This window comes from Panthera uncia, chromosome F2 (genome assembly GCF_023721935.1).
Source record: "Panthera uncia isolate 11264 chromosome F2, Puncia_PCG_1.0, whole genome shotgun sequence".
Lineage (NCBI taxonomy): Eukaryota > Metazoa > Chordata > Mammalia > Carnivora > Felidae > Panthera > Panthera uncia.
The window spans coordinates 77,905,826-77,931,049 of record NC_064812.1 but is presented as its reverse complement, the minus strand read 5'-3'; the positions used below and the strand labels follow the sequence as shown (position 1 = coordinate 77,931,049).

The 25,224-nt window shown below is 40.2% G+C and overlaps 1 protein-coding gene across 1 annotated transcript in view; it reads right to left on the bottom strand.

Moving 5' to 3' along the window:
- PXDNL (peroxidasin like) overlaps positions 1–25,224 on the bottom strand; it is a 360,062-nt gene that overhangs the window by 158,869 nt on the left and 175,969 nt on the right. The gene's annotated exons all lie outside the window — the stretch shown is intronic.

Below are 25,224 nucleotides of genomic sequence, written 5' to 3'. Positions count from 1 at the left end.
ATAAAGAAACATGAAAAGAAAAGAAAAGAAAAAAAGAAAGGAAAAGAAAAGAAAAGAAAAGAAAAACCATGCAAGCAAGAAGAAAAGTAGAGTGAAATAATCAAATTACTAAAAGAGAAAAACTGCCAACCTAAAATTCTATACCTGGTAATTTCAGAAATTAAAGAGAAATAAAAATTTTCTCAAATAAAAACTGAGGTGCAGGGGCGCCTGGGTGGCTCAGTCAGTTAAGTGTCGGACTTCAGCTCAGGTCATGATCTCACAGTTTGTGAGTTCTAGCCCCATCTTGGGCTCTGCGCTGACAGCCCAGAGCCTGGAGCCTCTTTCGGATTCTGTGTCTCCCTCTCTCTCTGCCCCTCCCCCACTCATGCTCTATCTCTCTCTCAAAAATAAAAATAATGAATGTTAAAAAAAAAAAGTTAAAAAAAATAACTGAGGTACACATACACATAGACACTGAAGTTCTTCCAGCAGAAGGAAACTGATATAGGTCCGAAACTTGGATCTACAAAACAAAGAATAACCTTCATAAAAGAAAATAAATGAAAGGCAATATAGTCTTTTATTTTCCTATTCTTGACCTTTCTAATACAATGAGAAAAGAAGATATAATACAACTTCAGAACCAACAAAGTTGAATGCAGCTTGACTATATGCACTGGAAATAAAATGGGAAGGAGGCATCTATCTTAGATGCTGTTTAAAAAAAAAGAAAAGAAATTAGTAAATCTGTATAAAAGCACGTTTATCCTTTCTTCTTCTGGATTCTCTGTTTTGACCACCACTAGGTCCAGTCTGTGTCGACAGTTGTGAAATGAGTAAATGAGCAGAAGGAGAATGTCAACTCATCCAACAGAGAGATAGGCAAGCTGAGTGCTGATGAAGGAACACTGCAGAAATTATAGTGGGGTAGAGTAAATGAAACAAACCACCAGGTAAGTCCAGTTTTCACTGAAAAAAATACTACACTTTTTAAGTTATAATTGGCATTATAGAGAATGTAACAGAAGTCTCTTCCACATAATAAAATAATCTGTCCTTGTGGAAAACATAAAATTATTACCTGATTTAGTCCCATTATCTAGAAAAGGAATTACCTACAAGAGTGCTATCTTTTTATGAGATCAACCTTCACTATAAGAAAAAGATGAGGGGTGCCTGGGTGGCTCAGTCGGTTAAGCGGCCGACTTCGGCTCAGGTCATGGTCTCGCGGTCTGTGAGTTTGAGCCCCGCGTCAGGCTCTGTGCTGATAGCTCAGAGCCTGGAGCCTGTTTCAGATTCTGTGTCTCCCTCTCTCTGACCCTCCCCCGTTCATGCTCTGTCTCTCTCTGTCTCAAAAATAAATAAACATTAAAAAAAATTAAAAAATTAAAAAAAAAAAAAAGAAAAGAAAAAGATGATTATTTTCGTGGGAAATTAAAACTACACATTTATGAACAGCCAGTTGTATATTCTGCACTATGGAAGAAACACAGTACAAGAGGAGCACAGTTAAATATCTATGATGTGTCTAAAGAAAAGTTAAGTGTACAATTGATCACGGTATTAGGATTTGTGAGTGACATGCATTTAAAAAATATTCTTATATATAATAGAAGAAAGTTGTAAAGCATCTTTAATATTCATCCATTTCATTCTCTGCAAGTTTTTCTTAATAACAATTGAAAACTATTTTAACAATGAAATGTTCTCTTTATCAGGGTGTCTATGCAGTCAACATGGCCCAGCAGTCATGGCATGCTGGAAAATAATTGACTGGTGGTCCAAAACCCTGAGTTCCAACTTTGGTCTGCCATGAACCTGCCTTGTGACATTGAGAAAATCAGTTGATTTATCCTGTTCTTAATTTTATCCACTAAAATTAAAAAAAAAAAAAGGCCAAACACAAATGGGTAGTGCTGAACTTAATGATGCCCCAAGGCCCGTTACCATGAATATGCCATGCCCTTATGAAATCACAGACTGAGGGGCACTTGGGTGGTTCCACCCAGGAAGCGTCTGACTCTTGATCTCAGCTCAGGCATATGATCTCACGGTTTGTGGGATCCAGCCCCATGTCGGGCTCTGTACTGACACAGTGTGGAGCCTGCTTGGGATTCTCTCTCTCTCTCTCTCTCTCTCTCTCTCTCTCTCTGCTCCTCCCTACTTGCTCTTGCTCTCTCTCTCTCTCTCTCTCTCAAAATAAATAAACTTAAAAAAAAAAAAGAAAGGCAGAAAACACAAGCTGATATTGTCCCAGAAACATCCCCCTCCTGCCCATTTGTATACATCTTCAGTCAAATGTTCCCAAGGAGACTCCCGTGTTCACGTTGTAAGGTGGGCACATACGACCCTTCCCCCTCTAACAGCAGGAACCTCAAGCGCAGACATGACCCTGAGCAACGGAAGGAGAAGAAGTTAAGACGGATACAGTAAAAGAGTGAACTAGATCAGGCTAGACCTTTTTTTTTTTTTTTTTTTTTTTTAACCTCTGGAAGAAATCTGAAAATTCTCGGATCTTCCAAAGATGAAAATAAGGGCTGACAGAGGAAAATCCCCAAGAATGTTTAAAGAGAACAATGGAGGAAAAAAACAGAACAAAAAACTTAGCCTCACGTCGGAAACCCCCCCAAGCTGAGGCCCTCGGAGAAAGACTTCACACCTGTAACTCAGATGCACAGGGGCTTCTGCAGAAGGATAAGGTCACACTCAAACGCACTTGTGGTATGACCTACAGTGAGCGGCCACTTCACCGACATACATTGCCTAACTTCTCATGACTCCCAACTTATGACTGGAATTATATACACCATTCGATGCATGACCTTATTTTAAATATAATCATATTATTATACATTCTTATACCTTCTTACTTGGGATACTGTTTTAGTCCTCTGAAAATCTGTGATTTCTTATAATGAAAAAAGGTAACCGCAAAGTACTAAGAGTGTGCAAGCACATCATAGACATAGAATAAATATTAGCTACCATGAAGTTAAAGTTCTTCTGGCTAAGAAGCTTGAAAATTGTTTTTTTTTCATGGCTGACATGTAATGGGCAATTGGATTGGCCTGTTTTCTCTAAAAGTCAATGTAATTAAACTGTTACAATATGAGCATTTCAAAAACCCTCCTTAAATCTTTTTCTCTGGACTTTTCAAAAAGATTGCCACAACTCTCAACGTTTCAGCAAATTTTTCCACTTAATTTGGAGTCAAAAGATTCTATAAATACGTGACACTAGATTTTCATTTTGGATGTACTTTTTCTCCCGATGGCATCATTAACTGAAAAAAATAAAACCATTAATATAAAATACACTTTCCGCAATTAATTCTCTACTTGTCTTTCAGAAGTATCATTTGGATGTTTAGAGGCCTCCGTGAAATTCTTCTTTTACTTTTAGTTTGTGCCTAGTTACAGAACAGGAAATTCTGTAAATCAAATTCTATTCTGTGATCACCGTTTCTCTCCCGAAATAGAAACAGCACAATTTGAAAGGAAATTGCTCTTGGGAGGTTCCCAACCCAAGACTGCAATCTTGAAACTTTTGGAATCTTTGAAAAAGTTTAATGCTGGAAATGCAAAAGTTCCGAAGCATCCCGGAAAACACCGGAATTGTTGAACCGCACACCTTGCTTTATTGAAACAAAGGCACTGTGTGGCACCGTTCTGGACGCAGCACAATGCCAGGGGACTGAGAGCTGAAAAGAAGGAAGAACAATTTTAAAGCAAACATTGCTTTTGTTTTCAAAAATTGCTAGTTGAGCTTATCTGTCACCTTCATCCAAAAAATCTTTGAAAAGTCTCCACACATCTCACTTTTCCCACAACAGGACAAGTACAGGAAAGGCTCCATGAAGCCCATTTTGTCTTTTGTCTGACTTGCTCGTGATTTTGAATGGCGTGACAGCTTTTGTAAAACTTACATGTGGCTTTTCAATGGGTGAGTTTTATGGCATATAAATTATACTTCAAAAAAGCCGTTAAAAAATGATATATTAACTGAGGAAAATTCAAACAACACAGAAAGTGCCTTTAAAAAAAAGACTCTAAAAACCCCACCGCCCAGTAATTACCACCTGCAACACGTTTTTGCTACCCATTTTTCTGCCTCTCTGTATGTATCTAGAATTACTCACAGTCAGAAATATGTATCCAACTTAATACAACATCTCTTTTCACTCGAACACTTCAGTAAGCCATTTCCTTTCAACAGAAGGAAAATCGAGATGGTACTATAAGGATCAGCCAGGGTTGAATGATAGCCAGTCAGAGACACCACCATAAAATCCATGATTTCTGGCTCAAGGAAAATTCTGGCAGCCTGTCTCTCCCCTTAGCAGAGCCGTGGGCGACTGCTAAAAAGCCAACAGTCACTTCTCTGACGACAAGAAGAAACTAGGACCTCGGACAGCACATTACCTGGTAAATGTGCATATTCCTCACCCTCGATTTCGAGCCTATTGCCCTAAAGCCACCAACATTGATTTTATAGAGTTGTGACAAATAAGAAACAGGGAAACCCAACCCACGTTCTTGGCTACGTCACCCTCACTGTACTACATAATCTGTCCTCAATGTCCTCAGTGTTTTCCCAAAGCACAAGTGTTGGACACACGAGTCCTGGACAGGCAGGACCCGTGTGGACCAGGGCTCGGTGCTCGGCCTCACTGGCTGCGTGCCGAGCCGGCGGAGGCCAGGACTGTGAGTTAATGGTGACACCTGCAGGAGGAAAGGAGCATAACAACGCACCAGAATAGCTACTCGCTTTCAGAATGAGTCATCTACCACCATGACTGAGTAACTGAATCTTAGCGGCTTTTAAATTTTTATTGAGTGAGACAGCCTATGGGGTTAGTGTCTGTGTTAATAGTCAACCTGCTAAGCCTATAGTGTCTAAAATTTAATGTGGCAGATAGCAGCTGAGGTTCTAGATACATCTAGAAGGGATGTGAGGAGACATGTCCCGGCAGTTCAGGAAGATTTCCATTTCTGGGATAAGCACCGAGGGTATCTATTTTAACGCTTCTCCATCCCACCTCCTCCTGCCTCTTCTATTTCTGTCACTAAATAGTTATTCTTCCTGTCACTCAAGCTCTGCATTTCCAAACATACAATATATCCTACTCTTTACCTTCTTTCCCAGTATATGATTGGATGTTAATTATGCTTGCAGTTTAATTGCCATTGAAAGAAAATACCTCCAACAACTATTACGAGAAAACGTCACCCACCACCTTGACCACTATCTACCTATAGCTATGCTTACAGCTTTCCGATTTATTCAGCCAGGACAGACTTGCATTTCCAGCTGTCTATGAGACATCTCCACCTGACTGTCCTATGGGCACGCAGCATCGGATCGCATTCCCTCCAGCCTGCCCCTTCTCGGTACCTTGTCCAGGAGAAGACATCACTATTCGCTCAGCTGACCCAGCACCTCATTTCACCCTCCTGCCCGCTCAGCAGCTGGTATACTTTCTACCTTCTTCACACACCTCCCCTGCCATCCGCAATGCCGTTGTGTTCATTCTGACGCTTCTCTTTAATGATTTCTTTAGCTGCCTCTCATCTTGGATGCAGCAGCCCATTTATTAGACAGCTGCCAGGGAATCTTTCTAAAGCATAACTCTGCTTAAATCACTCCTTAGCTCCTCCTGCCCAGCAAGACACCTGAGCACACTGTGTAAGGCCCACTGGGACGTGGAACTTACATGGGTTCTTACCTTCGCGCCCCCTTCTTGCCGTGATGAGGCTGTTGTGTAAATTTCATACCTAAGTGCCTTTACTCACAAGCCCTCCTATTTCCACCTTCCCGGTACGCTCTCCTCCCCTGCCTTCTACCTTCAAATTCCCATCTGTACCTGGTGATATTCACCCCTCCCTCGAGACGATCACCTGAACAGTAGCAGCCACCATTTCTGTGGCATCTCATGCTTGCCGGGCACTGATCTAGCCACTTTGCATAAGTCACCCTATCGACTCCTTACAACCACTCTGTGAGGTATGACCTCAGGAGATATTCTGGCCTCGGGCTCAGGACAGTTGTCTAAACGGTCACTACTTTTCTGCACGTAAAAACGTAAAGTGAGCTATGGGTCGTAGTAGTCAACACAGGTCCTTCATGATCTTTCTGACCTAGATGTGGCAGAGAGAAACATCCACAGAGGTGTGACAAAATTGTACCGGGGACACACAGTGGAAACCTATGGAGTAAAGACAGAGGTTACTTCTCTAGGGCTCTGAAAAAAAGAAAGAGTCAAGAAAGGAACGCAAAACAGGAAGCACGTACAGAGGTTTGGAGTGCAATCTGATTCCAGACTCCTGGGTCTAATCCTGGCTCCTCTACTCACTGGCTGCTTGATCTTGACCAAGTAGCGTAGGCTCTCTGTGCCCCAGTTTCCTCATCTGCCTGATCTAGTGGTTGTGTGAGAGACGATTCAGAAAAGGGAGAGACCAAAGACCATTGCAATATTAATAACCACGAGTGGGTGAAAATACGAACAAAAAAAAAGCTCAATGGACTCATCCGTAAGTTATTTAGACAACTGTCCTAGGACTGAAAATGACTGGCACCCCATGTGCTTTGCAGCTGAGAAAATGACTTGGGAGGCAGGAAATGGGGAGAAAATAAGTTCTGCCAGGGAAGGTCAAAAAGATATAACTAATTTCACTTAAGGGTATAACAAAAAATAAAGGCAAAAGGATGTCACGATGGTACTGCTGAACATAGAAAGCTTTGAAATATCCAAAAATGGAAGAAATGTTTAAAATTACTTCTAATGCATCCACATAGCTAATAATGTCTCGCCATTAAATTGCGCTATCAAAGAATGCCTAATGCTATTGCAGTAGGCAGAATGATGGCCACCCAAAGATAACCCTGCACTAATTCCCAGAAGCTGTGAACAAATATGTTACGTTAAATAGCGAAGGGAACTTTCGCAGGATGTTCTTAACGTCAAGGTCTGTGAAATGGAGATTTTATCTGGGTGGATTATGTGAGTGGGATATAATCACATGAGTCCTTAAAAATGGACAAGGAAAGCCAGAGAGTCCAGCAGGGAGGTGTCACAGAAAAAGAAAGAGCAAAGACTCAGCACAGGGGAGGGACTCACCCCCACCCCTGCCGGTTCGAACTGTAGGGAGGGAGCCTTGAGCCAAGGAACACAGGCCACCTCTAGAAGTTGGGACCAGCCCTGAGCTTGCGGTCCTACAACCACAGGAAACTGAATCCTGCCAACAGCCCAAATGACCAGGAAACGGATTCTCCCCTCTAGCTTCCAGAAAAGGAACAGCCCCGCCAACCCCTTACTTTTAGCCAAGTGATACCGTGTTGAAATTCTGCCCCCGAGAACTGTAAACCAAGGAAGTTGTGTGGTTTAAGCTGTTAAGTGTGTGGTAAAAATAATACGGCGGGACACATAAAATGAGTAAGAAAAAATAGAAATGCAACTAAAACCACGTATATTCTAATGTCACGTCCCACTGCGTATGCACACATGCACAGACAAGGCTGGAAACAAGCCCACGGAAATACTTGCTCAGAGTTTGGGACCCGGCATTTTTAGAGCCTTCTTTGGATGCGACCGACGGTCAGCATCTTACTCTTCTCCTCACACGGTCTTTGTTGATGCTGCTGCGCTTGGGTTTTTGCCCCCCTGTTTGTGCCTGGAGTAACTTGCCAAGAGGCTCACTGACGACTGGTTTACAAAGTCTGATGTTCAGTTTGCGTCCTTGTCTCTCTTGACTTCTCAAATGCAGGGAACATGGCTTATCACTCCTGAGGACCTGCGAATGTTCTTGGGCTTCTGCAACACCTTCTCTAGGTTCTCGCCATTCACCTGTCATTTCTAATTCTCTCTTGGGTTTCCTTCTCGTCTGGAAATCTCCTAATGTCTGAATGAGATCTCTTCCTTGTTCTATCTGTACCTCCCTAACTCATCTCACCTGCCTGGTGGACGTAAGTCTTATCCATGCAATGAAAACGCCCAAAGCTAGTCTCCAATCTGGGCCCCTGTCCTCAACTCCAAGCGGACATACCCGGGGACCTGACCCCATCTCCCCCCGGGAACATCCAACAGGCACCTTCAGCTTGCCACGTCCAAACGGAGCTCCTGCTCCCCCCAGCCACACCTCGTGCGTTCTCCACATCTCAGTAAATGAAACCTGTCCTTCTAAGCCAGGGTTTTCCAGTCTGGGCGTTGTTGACATTTAGGGCTGGCTAAGTACTGGGGAGGCAGAAGGTACTGTGTGTTCTAGGATGTTCGGTAGCATCCCAGGCCTCTACCCAGTGGATTCCTGTAGCACGTTCTGTTCCCCAACCATACAAGCGAAAATGCTCCCGCGTGTTGCCAAATGATGCCCAGGGGAGGCAAAATTACAAAATCCTGGCGAGGCCAAGACTTTGGGCACGTTCTTCTTTTCTGTCTTTCCCCTACCTTATGAGTCAGATCTTCAGGAAATCCTGTTTTATTTTCAACATATATCCAGAATACAAATACTCTTCCTTCCCATCTCTGCCATCCTGGCTTCTAAGCTTCTTGCCTTTGTCCTACCGAATAGTTCAAAGAAGCAATAATGATCATTTTAAACATAAATCAGATCCATCACTTGTCAGCTCAAAATTCCCAGTATCTTTCTTCTTTCATGCTGCCCACCGCAACTACCAACTGCCCACCACAGCCCACATATCCCTGCTGCTCTCCGCTCACCCTGAACTTCAGCCCGACTAGCTCCCTGCTGTTCCTCCAATAGATCTCTCTCCTTAGTTTCTACCTCAGGGCCTTTGCACGTACCCTCTTCTTGGAATGCTCTGTCTCTAAATGGTTCCCTTCCTCCCTTCGGTCTCTGTTCAAATGCCCCTCACTGTGAGCCCCCACCTACCCTATGTAACACCACAATTCACCCTTTCACAGTAGTGCCACAACCGTCTCCCTGCTGCTTCACACATGGACTTGTGTCTGTTCTCTCCTCCCTAGAACGTAAGCACCTTGAGGCTAGTATTTTATGTTTTACTCACCGACTGATTTCCAGTGCCTACAAAATACCTAGCACAAAGTAGACACTCAAATATTTTGAAAATGCACATGAATGAATGAATGAATGAATGAATGAATTATAGTCATACGAAAGCCCAAATGGGGAAGGCTATAGCCTGTGACATCTATCTATCTATCTATCTAGAGAGAAAGAGAGAGGAAGAGAGAGGGAGGGAGGGGCACAGGCAGAGGGAGAGAGACTCCCAAGCAGGTTCCAGGCTCAGCGTGGAGCCCAGTGCAGGGTTCTGTCTCACGACTGTGAGAGCATAACCTGAGCCAAAATCAAGAGTCCGATGCCTATCAAGATGAGCCACATCCTCATAGTCTGTGACTTTTTAAAACATTAAAACAATCCCTGAGCCTCTGGACTGACACCTATGGAAATGGGCTGCTGAAAGTGTCCAGTTTCAGCGAAGACCATATCCCAACAAACCCCAAGAAGGAGTTTAGCCAACATCCATGTAGGGCTACCAAGGAACTGAAACCAGGGGACGGAGTTCTCACTGTCTCTGCCCAGCAAGATGTGGTATCCGTATAGACCACATAAGACCGTGTGCTTCAAAGTCTCCACTTTTTCCAAGAGATGTGTCAGGCGTGCTTATTGTCATTTATCCTGTCCTTCCTGTCCAGCCTTTACTGAAGGAAAGCAGAGAACCCATCTGCCAGCCGCCAGGACCTAAGGGTCACGTCTGGAGCGGCTGTCAAGGTTAGCACAGTGCAAAGACCGCAGACCCCTGCCTGGTGACAGGAACCAGGTGCGGCCCAGGGGCTCATCCCTCAGAGGAAGGTAGACGCATTCAAGAGCAAGTAAGTATAAAACCAAAGATCTTTTAGGTAAGCAGGGACGTGGAGTAGGAGAGACTATGTTACTTAAGTCAGACACAGCCCTGACTTACCCAGGTGATTGAGCAAGGAGCTGAGTCAGGGATGGGATGCCAGGAATAGCCAAGGGCATCTGCAAAGCTTAAGAGGTGAAAGAAGGAGGCATTCGAGGAAAGCACGGTGACGGTCATCGATATCTCAGTGGACAGCATACGATCTCAAGTACAGAAACAGGAGTCAATTATTGCCAAACTCCAATCATAAGGGAATGGTGAAGAGCCTCTTCCCCTGTCACCAGCCACACTCCGTTGAAAACGCCCTAAATGCCGTTGAATACATAGTATTTGTTGGCTAAATTTTACTACCGTGATCTGCCAGTCTTTGCCACAGGTTCTTATACAGATAAAGTTGCTGTAAGAGTTGAGGCCATGGGTCTGCTGTGTCTACAGTGCAGAATAAGCAGATGAGCCAGCGGGGTCCTGACCTTTGGACGGGAAGGCATGCTTCCCCCGAGGACCATCGCGATTACTCTAGAAACACCGGCTCCATACACGTTTCATCATCACCACTTGAGAAATAACCAGACTGAGAAAAGGTAAAATGTTTCTAGGACAAAAACCCTGCTATTTTTACAGTATTAAATAGGGATATTCTCATGAAAACTCAACACTCAGAAGCAAAGGACCTTAGTACTGATCTCACTCTACCACTAGCTGGGACTGGGCAACAACGCGCAGGACATTTAGCTTCAAATTCCCCAGGATTCGGGGTTGGTTTGTTTGTTTTAATTTTATGATAGAAACATTTACTTCACAGTTACTAGAAAACGAAACGCCACAATGTGTACTAAAACACTGTGTTAATGATGAAGCCTGAGAAAAATCTGTGGTATTGTTTACCGTTTTTGATGTCTGAGCTGGAATGGAGCATGGCGTCTTGGTTTTTTGCTGTTTGAGGTTTTTTTTGTTTGCTTGTTTGGCTTTTCCTTTGGTAAGTCATTGTATTATGACCTTTTTTTTTACTGAGGTCAGTTAAAGCTGAGTCCTCTGTCACAATGTGATGTATACTTGATATGCAAACAGGGAGGAAAGAGAATAGTAGCTAAATGGCAACATAGGCTCAAGAATGGGTTGTGTGAAAACAACTTGAGCATATCCTTAAAGGAAAGATATCACGAAGGAGAGCAGATAAAAGGCAAAGGAGACATGGGAAGGTTCCAGAAGAGTAAATGATACATTCCTGAGCACAGAGAAGTGATGGAGCCTAGTATTTTACTACACTGGTCAATAAAGGCATACTGTTTGCTAAATAATCCAAGTCCTCTTTTTAATAAATGTAATTTTTTTTTTTAGTTTTTATGTTCTTCCTTTACAATTTATCATACATTTTACGATATTCATTTTCAAAGGCATATGCTATACACAAATATTGGCTATAATATTAAACAGAGCTGAAGGAGCCTGCTCCTGATCCCCCACTAAATGCACATGCACGCGCGCGCGCGCACACACACACACACACACACACACACACACAATGCTTTCATGCAATTATATTGGGAATGAACAGAAGGATAGAAATTGAGGCCAATGACCCAAGTGCTCTGCGGCATACAAAAACAAGTTGAGATTATTTCCATTTAAGTACTTGGACCCAAATATTTATAATAATCCATTTAAAACCCAAACCTAATGTGTTTATTTGCCTGGTACCTGGCACGGCTTTTATGCCAGATAAAGGTAGACTCTGGATAACAGGGCTTATAAACTCTCAGTGACGGTGGTTAGGAGAGGGTGGCAGAAAGAAAAGGAAACAAAACCCAGATAAGATGCGGAGAGTATCTTGAGGATATGTAATACCTTTAAGGTAAAGATAATGATTCTCAACCCTGAGAATCTCCCAGGGGACCTTAAAAGAAACTCCAGCCTCCTCTTCCTGAGATTCTGATTTATTGCGAGGGTGGGCAGCCAGTGCTATTTTTATGAGCTCCCTGGGTGATTCTCACACGCTGCCAGGCTGGATATTCTCTGGTTCGGGAACACTACTGAGCGTGTTGCAAGGCAGATGAAAGTTTTAACTTTAGAAACACTAATCCACAAACTGTCCTCTTGCAACATAAGCTAGAAAAGGAAATTCGATCAAAAGCCCAAACACAGATTAATTGGCAGCAATTGTTTACAGCATGACTTCAAAACGTACTCAAGCCCCTAAGTCTTATTCTCCTCTCTAGACACGTTAGCGACAGCAATGCTTGAAGTCTGATACAAGCGCCTTCCTTCCCTCTGATCCCAGCCAGTCAGAAGCACCCGTGTGCAAACACAGGGCGACAGGGGAGATGAGAAACACTCAACTCCACCCCCACCGACCTATTTCTCAGTGTGAGCGTCTGGGCCTTTCCCTAGGAAACCTTGGAGAGACCCCAAAAATCAGAGAACTTCTCTGTTTTTAACATCCATTTGCTATTGAAGAACAAACTTGGAGATTTCAAAGTCAGAATTATTCTTTGTCTTACAGATTTTATCCAGAATTGTGCAGAAGAGGGAAAGGTCCTCAAAGCCTTCTTTTCATGCGGTGCCCAAAAGAGGGTTTGCCTGAGCTAGCTTCATGCCGGGGGTACATCAGCGAGGAGTAGGAGGACACTTTGGAATGGATTGGAAAAGCCAATCCCAGACCCAGAATGGGATATACTGGAGCATGAACAACGGGGAATATCGTATTTCTATTTTCTTTTTTTTTTTAATTTTCTTTTTTATTTTTTAAAATTTACATCCAAATTAGTTAGCATCTAGTGCCACAATGATTTCAGGAGTAGATTCCTTAAGCCCCTTACCCATTTAGCCCATCCCCCCTCCCACAACCCCTCCAGTAACCCTAAGTTTGTTCTCCATATTTATGAGCCTCTTCTGTTTTGTCCCCCTCCCTGTGTTTACATTATTTTTGCTATTTTCTTATATTTATACCTCAAACGTCACAAAGCCAGTTAGAAAGACAAAATGAATTGATGCAAGAACAGAACTATTCCTAGAAAGGTTCTTCAAAATTGATCTTTAATGACGCTCAGGAAATAGGATCAAATTGCAGTCCCTTGTAACCACACACCCAGCCCTCAAGTTCTTCGAGTTCCGGAAAGTTCTCACAGCTGCTCTACCCAAGACACAGGTGATGCAGTTACTGGCCAAAGACGTGCTTTGATTTTACCCAAACTCCTTAGGTGAGTAAAATTTTGCTTTGGATAGACTTCCACCCAAAAGAATTCATTTTGCTACATCTGGTCTGAATCTACTGATGGCATGTTTGGGTTTGGCGATAAACGTTCCACCAAACAGATCTACAGATTCGATGTAATTCCAACCAAAATCTCAGAGGGCTTTTACCTGGTGGTAATGGAGTGGGTAATGGAGAGAGGGCAGAAATGAGCAAGCTTATTCTAAACTGCATACAAGAATGCAGGCAATGTTTAAAAAGAAAATCAAAATTGGAAGCATCTTACTACCTGACTGCAAGACTTACCATAAGCCGCTATAAGAAATCATAGATTTGGCAAACAAAAGTGGGAATGAGGGTAAAGGCATGGAAACATCTGGCAAATAATGATAAGATGGTCATTCGTCTTTGTTTATTTTTAAGTCAGTTTTACTGAGGTATAAGTTGCATATGATAACAATTAAACAATTTTCAGTATGCAAATAAATTAGTTGTGATAAATGTATGCATCATCTAACCAGCATCACAAATGTGGCACAGAATGTTTCCATGAGCCCCCAAAATGCTCTCAGATATTTTGCAGCCAATCCTACCTCCCGAACCCACCGCCACCCCCCACCCCAGGAAACCACTGACTTGCTCTTTGTCACTAGAGCCATGCATTTCCTGGAATGTAATATAAATGTATTCAGACAGTATAAAGTCTTACTTATCTAGCTCCTGTTACTTGGCGTATGTGCTTGAAATTCATCTGTGATGGTATGAGTATCAGTGGTTTATTCCTGTTTATTACTGAGTGTTAGCCCACCATGTGGATGTACCCTAATTTGTTGATCCAGTCACCAGTTGGTTGATAGACATCTGGGTTGTTTCTAGTCTAGGGATATTTTCATAAAGATGCTATCATCATCATCTGTGTGGAGGAAATACGTCTTATTTCTTCAGGGTAGATGCTTTCACTAAAAAGTGTAATTGCTGTGTCCCAGTCTGAAATGTTTAACTTTAACAGAAATTGTGAAACTGTGTTTGAAAGGGACCGTAATTTTGCACTCCCAGCAGCACACGTGTGAGAGTTCCAGGCGCTCCACGTTTTCCCTACCACTTGGTGCTTTTAGTGTGTCTGATTTAGCCTTTCTAAAGGGTGTATAATGGTATCTTATGGTGGTTTTAATTTGCATTTCCCTAATGACTTAGAATGAGGAACATCTTTCCATGCTTCTTTCCTGTCATTCTTGCCTTGCTCCCAACCTGAAAAGTTAAGTAAGTACTCAGTCATTTTGCCACCGAATATGAATTAGGCAAGGGCCTTTCCTAGATGTCGCTTCCCAGGTTGAGAAAATTCCTGTTCACTCTTAATTTGCTTAAGATTTTTTACCATGAATGACTGTTAAATCTTGTCAAATGCGTCTTCTGCATATACTGAGATGATCGTGTTTTTTCTTCTTTAATCTATTAATACGGTGAAATATATTGGTTTTCAAATGTTAAACCAGCCTGTATTCCTTAAATTAAATGTACTCGTGCATGATTTGTTTACTATACCTTTCAGATAATTTGCTAGATTTGATTTTCTAATATTTGGTGAAGGCATTTTGCATCTATATTAATGAGGGATACAGGCTTTTTATTTTCTTTTCTTGTAATGCATTTGTCTGGCTTTGTTATCATACAGTGACTGCAACTCAAATGAGTTGGAAAGTGTCCCTCTTTTATTTAAAAAAAAAATGGTATAGAATTGGACTTATTTCTTCCTTAAATGTTTGTAACAATTCACCAATGAACCTATCTAGACACGTAATTTATTTTTATTTGGAAATATTTTAACTACAAATATAATTTCTTTTATATATATTAATATATAGTTATACAGACTATTTGTTTTTGAGTAACCTTTATCAGGTGTATCCTTGAAGTCTATTTTTCATTTCATTAAGTTGTCCAATTTATTGGAAGAAAATTGTTCAAGATAAACCCTTATTTTATCCATTTACTGTTTTTATAGTATCTGTACTGCCCCCTAGTCTTGATATCCATAAATTGCATCGTCTCCCTTTTTTCTGAAAATTTGGCTTAAAGTCCATCAAGGTGATTGCTCGTTTGAACATATAAGAATTTTGTGTATTCACTTTATTGTGGTTCTGTTTTCGATTTCTTTGATTTTAACCCATCTTTGTTAGTTCCTTCTTTCTGCTTACTTTGGATATAATTTGCTCCACTTTTCTAGATTCTTAAGGTAGAAACTTGGATCACTGACTTGATATCTTCATCCTTCAAACATGGTATCTTCATGTTTAACGTGATAAGTTGCAATCCAGCCACTACTTTAGTTACAACCTCAAAATTTCAGGATGCTGTCATTTCATTTTTAGTTTATTCAAAATATTTCCTAATTTTTCTTGTGATTTCTTCCTCGAATTGCTTGGTAGGTCTAACAATTTGGAAATTTATACGATATCTTTCTGTTATTGTTCCCTAATTTAATGCTGTTTTATCAGAAAAGATATTTTATATGATTTCAATGCTCCAAAATTTACTGAACATTCTAAGTGGTCTGGTCCAGACGTCTTGGGACTGCTATCTCATCAGCTATCATCTGCTTCGGTTCCAAGAAATCTTTTCTTTCAGGTTGCCAGATGGTGTACAGGTCCAGGCAGGGTTTGATGCCTTCTTTAGACGTGTCACATGAATCCAAAAGTCTATTCCCAGGAGATTCATGGCACAAGGGTTGGTCAGTGGCACCTGACAGGTGCCTTTCCAGCAAGGTTGAAAAAGAGTCTTTCTGGAGGTGTCATTTCCAACAGGGAAAACCTTGAGGCTGAAGGTGTTATGCTTAAGGTCTTTCCTTCCCAGGAGTGCACTGTGAAAAAAGATTACTCTAACAAATGAGGGCGATTTTTATTTGTGTTTTTCACAATATGCAAATTTTATTTTGTCCTTTCATTTTTTACTGACATATCATTGACATAACGGTCTATTAGTTTCAAGTGTGCCTCATAGTGACTTGATGTTTCTATACATTACGAAATGATTTCCGTGGTAAGTTTAGTTGCCGTCTGTCACCATACAGATTGATTATATTCTCTGTGCTGTATACTGCACCCCCATGACTTACTCATTTTATAACTGGAAGTTTATACTTCCTAATCTCTTTCACCTGTTTCATCTGCCCCTCCCCCTCCCCTCTGACCAACAGTCTGTTTCCCTTATCTATGAGTCTGTTTCTGTTGTTTGCTTAGATTCCACGTAAGCAAAATCATACAGCATTGGTCTTGCTCTGACTTGTATCACTTAGCATATTACCCTCTAGGTCCATCCATGTTGCTGCAAATGACAAGATTCTTTGTATCTGCTGAAGAATAGTCCATTCTGTATCTTTTACCACATCTGTATCCAACTGTCTCTGCATTCTTATCCAAATTCATGGTTCGTGAATTTACAACTTCACAGGTTGTATTACTGGTGACACAGTTAGTTCCAAACACTTCTTTTGAGGACACTGTTTTAAAATGTCTTTGAAGTTTCGCTGTCTCGCAAAAAGTTTATCAGCTACTGCTTCCTGTTTCTACCCACACTGTATCTTCCCAAATGCACGCCGTTCTTTCAGCGTATTCTTGCAGGGCACTGTATTCTACTTTCAGGGCTGCTTTAGGTGGGGACTTCCGAGGGGAATATATGACTCCAGGTTTGCCTCTGGAGGGAGACTTTTCTCCCCTCAGTCGGAATATGTATCAATAAATATTCTCAGTTGGCTACTTTCAGACCGAGGGTGTGGATTTAGAACCATCTACAATTGGGAAATGTCATGTTCCTTTTGATTCTGTACTTGCTGCCTGTCAAACCTTTGTAAAAATGAGGTACCCAACATGGAGATGATCTGCAATGCTTATGATTTCCATAAATATGGACTATAGATGGAAGTCCCTGAGAGTTCTCCCTCCTACTCCTTGTTATTCGCATGTGACCTCAGTAGGTCTGCAATCTATACAATTTCTCTCCGGTGTGGGGCAGGACATCCAGAAAAAGTCTTGATGCCAAAGCCCAAAAGACCACTGAATTAAGAAAACCTAACTCTCCATCAGTGAAGTTTTCAAAGGAAGATCTTAATCAAAAGAAGGAAATGTGAAAATTAGTCAAGGGAAACCTCACCAAAATGGATTGGAGAGGCCAGAAGGGGGAGCTTTCACACCACACCACTTTGTGTCCATTACAGAAAGAAGTGTATGGGGCGCCTGGGTGGCGCAGTCGGTTAAGCGTCCGACTTCAGCCAGGTCACGATCTCGCGGTCCGTGAGTTCGAGCCCGGCGTCAGGCTCTGGGCTGATGGTTCAGAGCCTGGAGCCTGTTTCCGATTCTGTGTCTCCCTCTCTCTCTGACCCTCCCCCGTTCATGCTCTGTCTCTCTCTGTCCCAAAAATAAAAAAAATTAAAAAAAAAAAAAAAAAAAAAAAAAAAAAAGAAAGAAGTGTGGATAACAGACCCCAACAGAAGAGTCATCAACAGGTAAGAATCATCAATTACAGGCAACAACAGGAAAAGATGCACATCGCATCTCCTGTAAGAAATCAACTATGCCAGCAACTCGGCCAATGAGAAACCATCATCAGCCTGAACTCTTGCTTTTCTCCAATAGACTTTGGTCCAAAACAACAGCTCCCGACTCCCTCCTTCCCCATGAAATAACATTTTCTCCTTTGTTTGTTGGACTTGCCTCTGGCTTACCATAGCCTGTTTGCCCCAAATTGCAATTCTCTCCTATTCGTGAATAAATCCATTTTGCTGTTAAAAAAAGAAAATTATTGAGAATTATTTTGTAGCATAGAATATGAACTATCTTGGTCAATGTCCCTTGTGCACTTGAAAATGTTGTATAGTTTTCAGGCTTAAGGCGGATTGCCCTATTAATACCAGTTAGGTCAAATTGGTTGATACTGTTATACTTGTCTTCTATACACTTGGTGATTTTTCTGTCTATTTTTCTATCAATTATTGACAGAAGAGTGTTGAATTTGTTCATTTCTCCTCTCGTCCCATCATATTTTGGTTTCTTGATTTTGTAACTCTGGGCATGATGTGCTCGCTTGGCAATTTTTGATTAAAGGATGAGAATTGTTAATGTTGGGTTACTGGGTGCTAGATTTTGTTGCACTTCTTTGATAAATAGTGGACTTCATTCTGGCACTGAGAGCGGTTTGATTCTCTCTGGTTTTCTTTAACCTGTGCCAGAGCAGGTCAAGGAGTCTTCATAAAAGGACTCATGTAGCCCCTCTATCAAGATGACACTTTGCTGAGGACTCTTTCCAGTGCTATGTAGCATGAGGTCCTTCCGTACTGGCTGGAGGTAGCACAAACTATTCTCAGGCCTGTGTAGGAGTTTCTGGCACTTTTTTGACTTAGAGCTTTCCAGTCGTCCTCTTCTGAGCGCAGGTAGTTTCCTCTAACTACCTGTGCTGATCAGTATCCAGACAAAGACTAGGAGAAGCTTCTTCAGGTCTCCAAGGCTTTCTCTGTGCAGCTCTCTGCTCTCTGGTGCCCCATACCACCAATTTCTGCCATGCCACGATCCCCAAACTCCAATCTCTGTCTCCTCAATATAGCTAGTCTCTGGCTGTGTAACCTTCCCTGTGCTTCTGTCTGGAAGCTCCCTCTGGGCAGTGAGCTATGACATCACAGAGATCACATCTTGTGTCCCTGTGTCACGGATCACAGCTCTTTGTTGCCTGTTGTCCAATGTCTGAAAATGGCTGCTTTAGATATTTTGTCTGGTTTTCTAGTTTTTAAGAGCAAAATGTAAATCTCTCTCCTCCAACATCGTATCACAAGAAGAAATTTGTCTCTGTTTATAAGTGAGTGAAACCTTTTTAGATGTTATATATCAAAGATGCTTTTAACACTGAGAATAAGTTACTGGTCATCATGATGGAAGGGTGATACTAAATAAAGTCTTTAATGAAGAATCCTTACCACCATAATGGTCTATCTTTTATTCTGAATTCTGGGCTCTAATTTATCTTGAGCAAGGAAAAAAAAAAAAAAAAGATTATCTTCGACATTCAGAAACCGACCTGGCACTCATGGATGGACCATGGGACTCTACTAAACGTAATCTCACAGAATTCAAGCTAAGACAGGGTTACCCTGAGACCTTGATAAAATGGTACAAGACACGGCTACTTCTAAATTTTGTCTCAGCACAAATAAAAACAAGATTACTTTTCCACCCACAAAATGCCAAACGGTCTCTTCTTTTGACCAGATTGAGTGAATGCTATATCCTTACCAATTACAGCTTTATCATCATTCTATTCTCTACTCTCTATAGATAAGATTTATGACGATACACAATCACAGACTGGTGCACGCTTTCTGGCATTTTTCAATTTAGAGCAAATCCCTGCCTTCCTATCCTCTCAAAATCACCCAGCCAAAGTCTAAGTTTAAAATATGTTGGTTTTTTTTTCTCACAGCCTCTTACTGATACTCCCGATTTATGACTCTACAGAGCATGTGTTCTCGGTCACACTGCAAGGAGTGACAAACTCAACTTGTTTCACTATGGGGATATTGCTGGTGGTCTTTGGATGAATGGCATTGACAATGGACATAAACCCAAAGTAGCTCTAATGCAGGACTTTCAGGCAATGAATGAGCAAAAGAAGTTTTACACATATATTCTTTTGTTCCAGTCCGAATTTTTGTATTTTCAAAGCATCGATAAATCCAAAAGCATTATGCCAATATCCCATTTCTTGTAATTTTAGATGCTTAACAAATTTTAATTAGGCTTGAAACTTCTTGAAAACAATAAGATTTCTTTTAAAAGCTTTGAAATATTAACTGTACAATCTGAGATATTTACATGTTTAAAAAGATTATCTTTTTAGCATTTATAGTCATTTATGGTTTACAGTAAGTAATCAGGTTGGAAAGTCCTTTAAAATAAACTAGACAGGGGCGCCTGGGTGGCTCAGTCAGTTAAGCTTCCGACTTCAGCTCAGGCCATGATCTCACCGTTTGTGAATTTGAGCCCCGCGACGGGCTCTGTGCTGACAGCTCAGAGCCTGGAGCCTGCTTCCGATTCTGTGTCTCCCTCTCTCTCTCTGCTCCTCCCCCCTCATGCTCTGTCTCTCTCTCCTTCAAAACTAAATAAACATCAAAAAAAAAAATTAAAAAAAAAAACAGGTCACGACAGGTCAAAGAAATTAAGTTAATTAATATTTTGTATCACTGGTTAAATTTAAATTTGCATTTTAAAACACACCATTTAAATTATCCGTTTCTTAAAAGTAAAAAATAAATAAGCTGTTTCTTGTCAAACGTTGTACGGAAAATAATTAGTAAAATAATAATAAATATCGCTATAGAAATTCACAGATATTGTTCTTTCAGGATCTTCTCTTGCCAAGTGTTTCATATATATTATCCTTAGATCTCAGAGCCAGCCTGGCACATACTTATTATTCTCCTCATTTAAAAAACAATGAAAGGTTAATAAGCGCGGCACATGTTCAATCAGATCAAACTTAGTTCAGTCTGATTTCTAAGATCTTGTGTTTTCAGAAACACTGTTCTGCCTCTTTCCATGATTTCGGTAGACAATGGAATAAGATGTTGATATTTAAGGCATGGAGTGAAATTTAACACAGGCATGAAAGCCTGCTGTTATCTAACAGAAATACTCTAGATAAAATAGACCATTCAGGATTAAGTAAACATCTAAAGAACAGGGAAAGTAAGGAATATGAAGTTAGACACTGGAAAGGAAATGTAAGTTAAACAATAATGACTAACTAAAATACTGTCATTTCTAGTTCAATGGTCTTACGAGGAAAATGACTAGAAGATACCATTTTCATGAGACATATTTCGTGCCTACTAAGGAGGCTCGGATGAGACATTCACTGGCAAAAAAAGTAACCAATGAAAATAGGTCCATGTATCAGTACAATAAAGATGGAAGTTTTAGATGAAGAGCTAATTGAAAGCAAGACGGCTGATTAATAAGAAATATTATTTTTAATAATTTATTGACAAATTGGCTTCCATACAATACCCAGTGCTCATCCCAACAGGTGCCCTCCTCAATGCCCATCACCCACCCTCCCCTGCCTCCCACCCCCCATCAACCCTCAGTTTATTCTCAGTTTTTAAGGGTCTCTTATGGTTTGCCTCCCTCCGTCCCTATAACTTTTTTTTCCCCTTCCCCTCCCCCATGGTCTTCTGTTAAATTTCTCAAGGTCCATTAAACCGTGCTTTCTAAGCACATGGCAATTACTCTTGTTTTTAAAGGTAGAAGCATTAGAGTCCTCTGTGTCATTTGTAGAATAAGAACGTGCTTTGAAGATACTATCCCCCTTAACCAGTGGTGTTCGGCTATATATAAAATGGAAAATTATACCCAAGAAATATGGTCTTTCCATTTGGTAAAACTGATTGTATCGTCACAAATGTATTCATTTTAATATACACTTTCTTAATTTGTAATCATTCTATCTTCCTACATAAAAATTCAACCATTATAATTCTTATAAAGATAATTACTCCCCTGACACAATCAATATAAGGATACAAATTACTTTATAAAAATAACAATGTCTTATTAATGTTTAAAATAAGATTTGTGTTTTAATTTATAACTCTGTTGTGTTTAATCACAAAATTTCTCTTCATGTAGCCAACACACAGAAGATAATCTAATGCAACACAAAGACAGGATTCACCCTTAAAGCAGAATATGGTTTGTCACTATTTTGTACAGTAGATCTCTAGGCATCTAGGATCTTGCATAACTAAAAGTTTGTACCCTTTGAGTAACATCTCCTCATTTCTCCCTCCCCCATCCCCTGGGAGCCACTATTCTACTCTGTGCTTCTTTGAGTCTGACTATTTAGATTTCTCTTAGAAATGGCATTATGTAGTATTTGTCCTTCTGTGTCAGGCTTATTTCACTTAGCATAATGCCCTCCAAACTCATCCATTTTATCACAAATGGCAGAATTTCTTTCTTTTTTAAGCTTGGATAATATTCCATTGTATGTATGCGTGTGTGTGACTACATATATATATGCACACATATTTATTTTTTCCTTATCCCATTCATCTGTCAATGGACATTTAGATTGTTTCCATCTCTTGGCCATTGTAAATAATCCTGCAGCGAGCATGGGAGTGCGGGTATCACCTTGAGATCCTGATCTCAACTTCTTTGAATAAATACCCAGAAGCGGGATTGGTGGATCACATGGTAATCTTATTTTTAATTCTTTGAGGAACCCCCACACTGTTTTCCATAGCGGCTACACTGATTTACACTCCCACCAATGGCGCACGAGAAATTACCTTTCCTCTACGCCATCCTTACCTGCGGTGTTTTTTTTTTCTTTTGGATAATAGCCATCCTAACAGGTGTGAGGTGACTTCACATTGTGGTTGTAATTTGCATTTCTCTGATGATTAGTGATGTCGAGTACATTTGCATATACTTGTTGGCCATTTGTGTGTCTATTTTGGAAAAAGATCTATTCAAGTCCTTTGCCTATTTTTTAATCTAGTTGTTTGGGCTTTTGCTATTAAATTCTAGGAGTTCTCCCTACATTTTGGATTTATTAGATGAATGTTTGCAGATGTTTTTTTTCCATTTCATAAATCGCCTTTTATTTTGTTGATGGCTTCCTTTGTTGTGCAGAAGCTTTTTAGTTTGACATAGCTCTAGTTGTCTATTTTTGCGTTTGTTGCCTGTGATTTTCCTTTATATCCAAGAAATCATTGAAGGCCAATGTCAAGAAGATGTTCTGTATGATTTCTTCTTGTAGTGTTACAGTTTCACAACTTAATGCTGTATTGTATGCTTAAAAATTTGCTAAAAGGATAGATGTTAAGTGTTCTTATCACAAATAATGAATAATAATAATAATAATAACTAGGGGGATGGATGAAAGGAAACTTTTGGAAGTGATGGATATATTTATAGCATAGATTTTGGCAATGGTTTCACAGGTGAATACTTATCTCTAAACTCAAGTTGTTTACATTAAGTATGCACAGCCATTGAGGTATGTCCATCACACCTCAATGAGGTGGTTTTAAAAAAAGAATGCAGTTTATCAAATTTCCAACTGACCAAAAGATTTAAAAAAAAAAACAAAAAAAAAACGAAAAAAAGAATTAGGTTGGGGCACCTGGTTGGCTCAGTCAGCTAAGCATCCACCTCTTGGTTTCAGCTCAGGTCATGATCTCACCGTTTGTAGGTTTCAGCCCTGGGTCGAGCTCCACGCTGACAGCACGGAGCCTGCTTGGGATTCTCTCTCCCTCTCTCTCTGCCCCTCCCTCACTCGCTCTCTGTGTCTCTCTCTGTCTCAAAATAAATAATCTTAAAAAGAAAAAAAGAATTAAGCCCACAAATCCTTCTTCAATATCCCTTCCTCACTGCTCATTTCCACTTTTTTAAACCACAGACTGTGTCTTAAAGACTAAAGGAAAATCAAAAAGTGTATTTTCATACTGAATGTAGACGGTCATGTCAGTAACAGAATTGGTATTACAATGCCTTACCATATTTGCAAGGCTGCACAAAAACCTCTCACGTGTCCCTGCCTTCCTCAAAAAGGAGCTTAATCTTAAAACAGTTATGTACAATAAGAATCCTTAAAAGAAATAAGGATCTTATGTGCAATAAGAATCCTATTTATTATAGGTCTTAAAGAACAAATATTTCAGGTACCTCAAGCTCTTTAGTTTGGTAGAGATACATGGAAATGAACTGACTTTCAGAGCTATGATTAAAATCATGAAAATTTCCAAGGATTAGAGATTACATCTTTGTATTCCAAAAATCCTCTTTGAATAATGATTCACAAGAGCATGGAATCATGCTTTAAAATTCGCAAGCAGAAATGCCTGTTTCCATGGCTTTAAACAATAGTATTACTCAATGTTAGTAAGACCAATGATTGTTATCAGGATGTAAAGCATTTACTGATGAGAATCATGTGCACTTTAGAATTAGAACTTTTCATGTTAATTTTTATAAATCATTTGTAAATATATTTGATGAACAACACAACACAGTCATAAAGATTTTATTTGTTGTTGCTATTAAAGAATTTATACTTATTTGTTTTTGTGATGGTTCCACATGTAGTAAAAATTTCCTAAAACATTACACAATTTAAAATAATAAAGGAAAACATGAAGAAACACACTTTGCCACAGGACAGATCATTAGTCGTGTAAAAGAAAATTAACAAGGGGAGAAGTAGATGGAAACGATAATTTTTAAAAGTGTGTTTGATTGATCATATTTTAATACTATAACCTAACACTTTGGCCCTCCAGGAAAAAAAGAAATCTAGATTTTTTCAGACATTTATGAAGTATATTTATTATAGAAATGATTGCAAACAGCCTTTTGAAAATAAGAAGCCACATTGAAGACAGAAATAAAGCTCAGAGTCAAAAGCTTCTGGTATTTAAGAGTCGTATTAATTAAAAATCAAAGAGCATTCTATATCTCTAAGCTGACAAAATATCACGTAGCTTGTCAGGAATGAGGCAAAACCTCTTCAAATATCTAACTGGATTTTGCGTCACAGACACTAATAATTGAGAGAAATATCTGAATAAAATATCAAATGGCCAGTCGGTAGCAGTGTAACTATATATCATGACTTTTTCATACCGAAAATTCTTATTTCACACTGAAATTCTGAAAGGTGAACCTACAGTTTATGAGATTTCAAACTCTTTGAAACCAGCCGTAGGGTGTCACATGTGAAAAGTGCACGACGATAACAATCAGGAGATCTGGGTTGTAGATCTTTTAACCTGAGGCAAGTCATTTAATTAACATCGGATTTGGTTATTAATTTGTCACATGAGGGGTTAGACGTCATGCTCTGGGAATTCCCATATCAGTTAAATGTCTATGAGCTTGATAAATTAATAAATAATCACGGCTATCAATTACCTTCTATGAAATGCCTATTTTGTGTCATATGATCAGCTAGAGTCTTTGCATGGAATATCTTAATCTTCGCAGCAGGAATATCTTTATTCCAGAGATTTGGAAACAGAAATTCAGGGAAGGCAACTTGCCCAATAGCACACCACTAATAAATGCAGGAGCTGGGATTCCAGCCGGGCTCTGTCTTCCTGCCCTCATGCCAACTCCATCAAACATTCT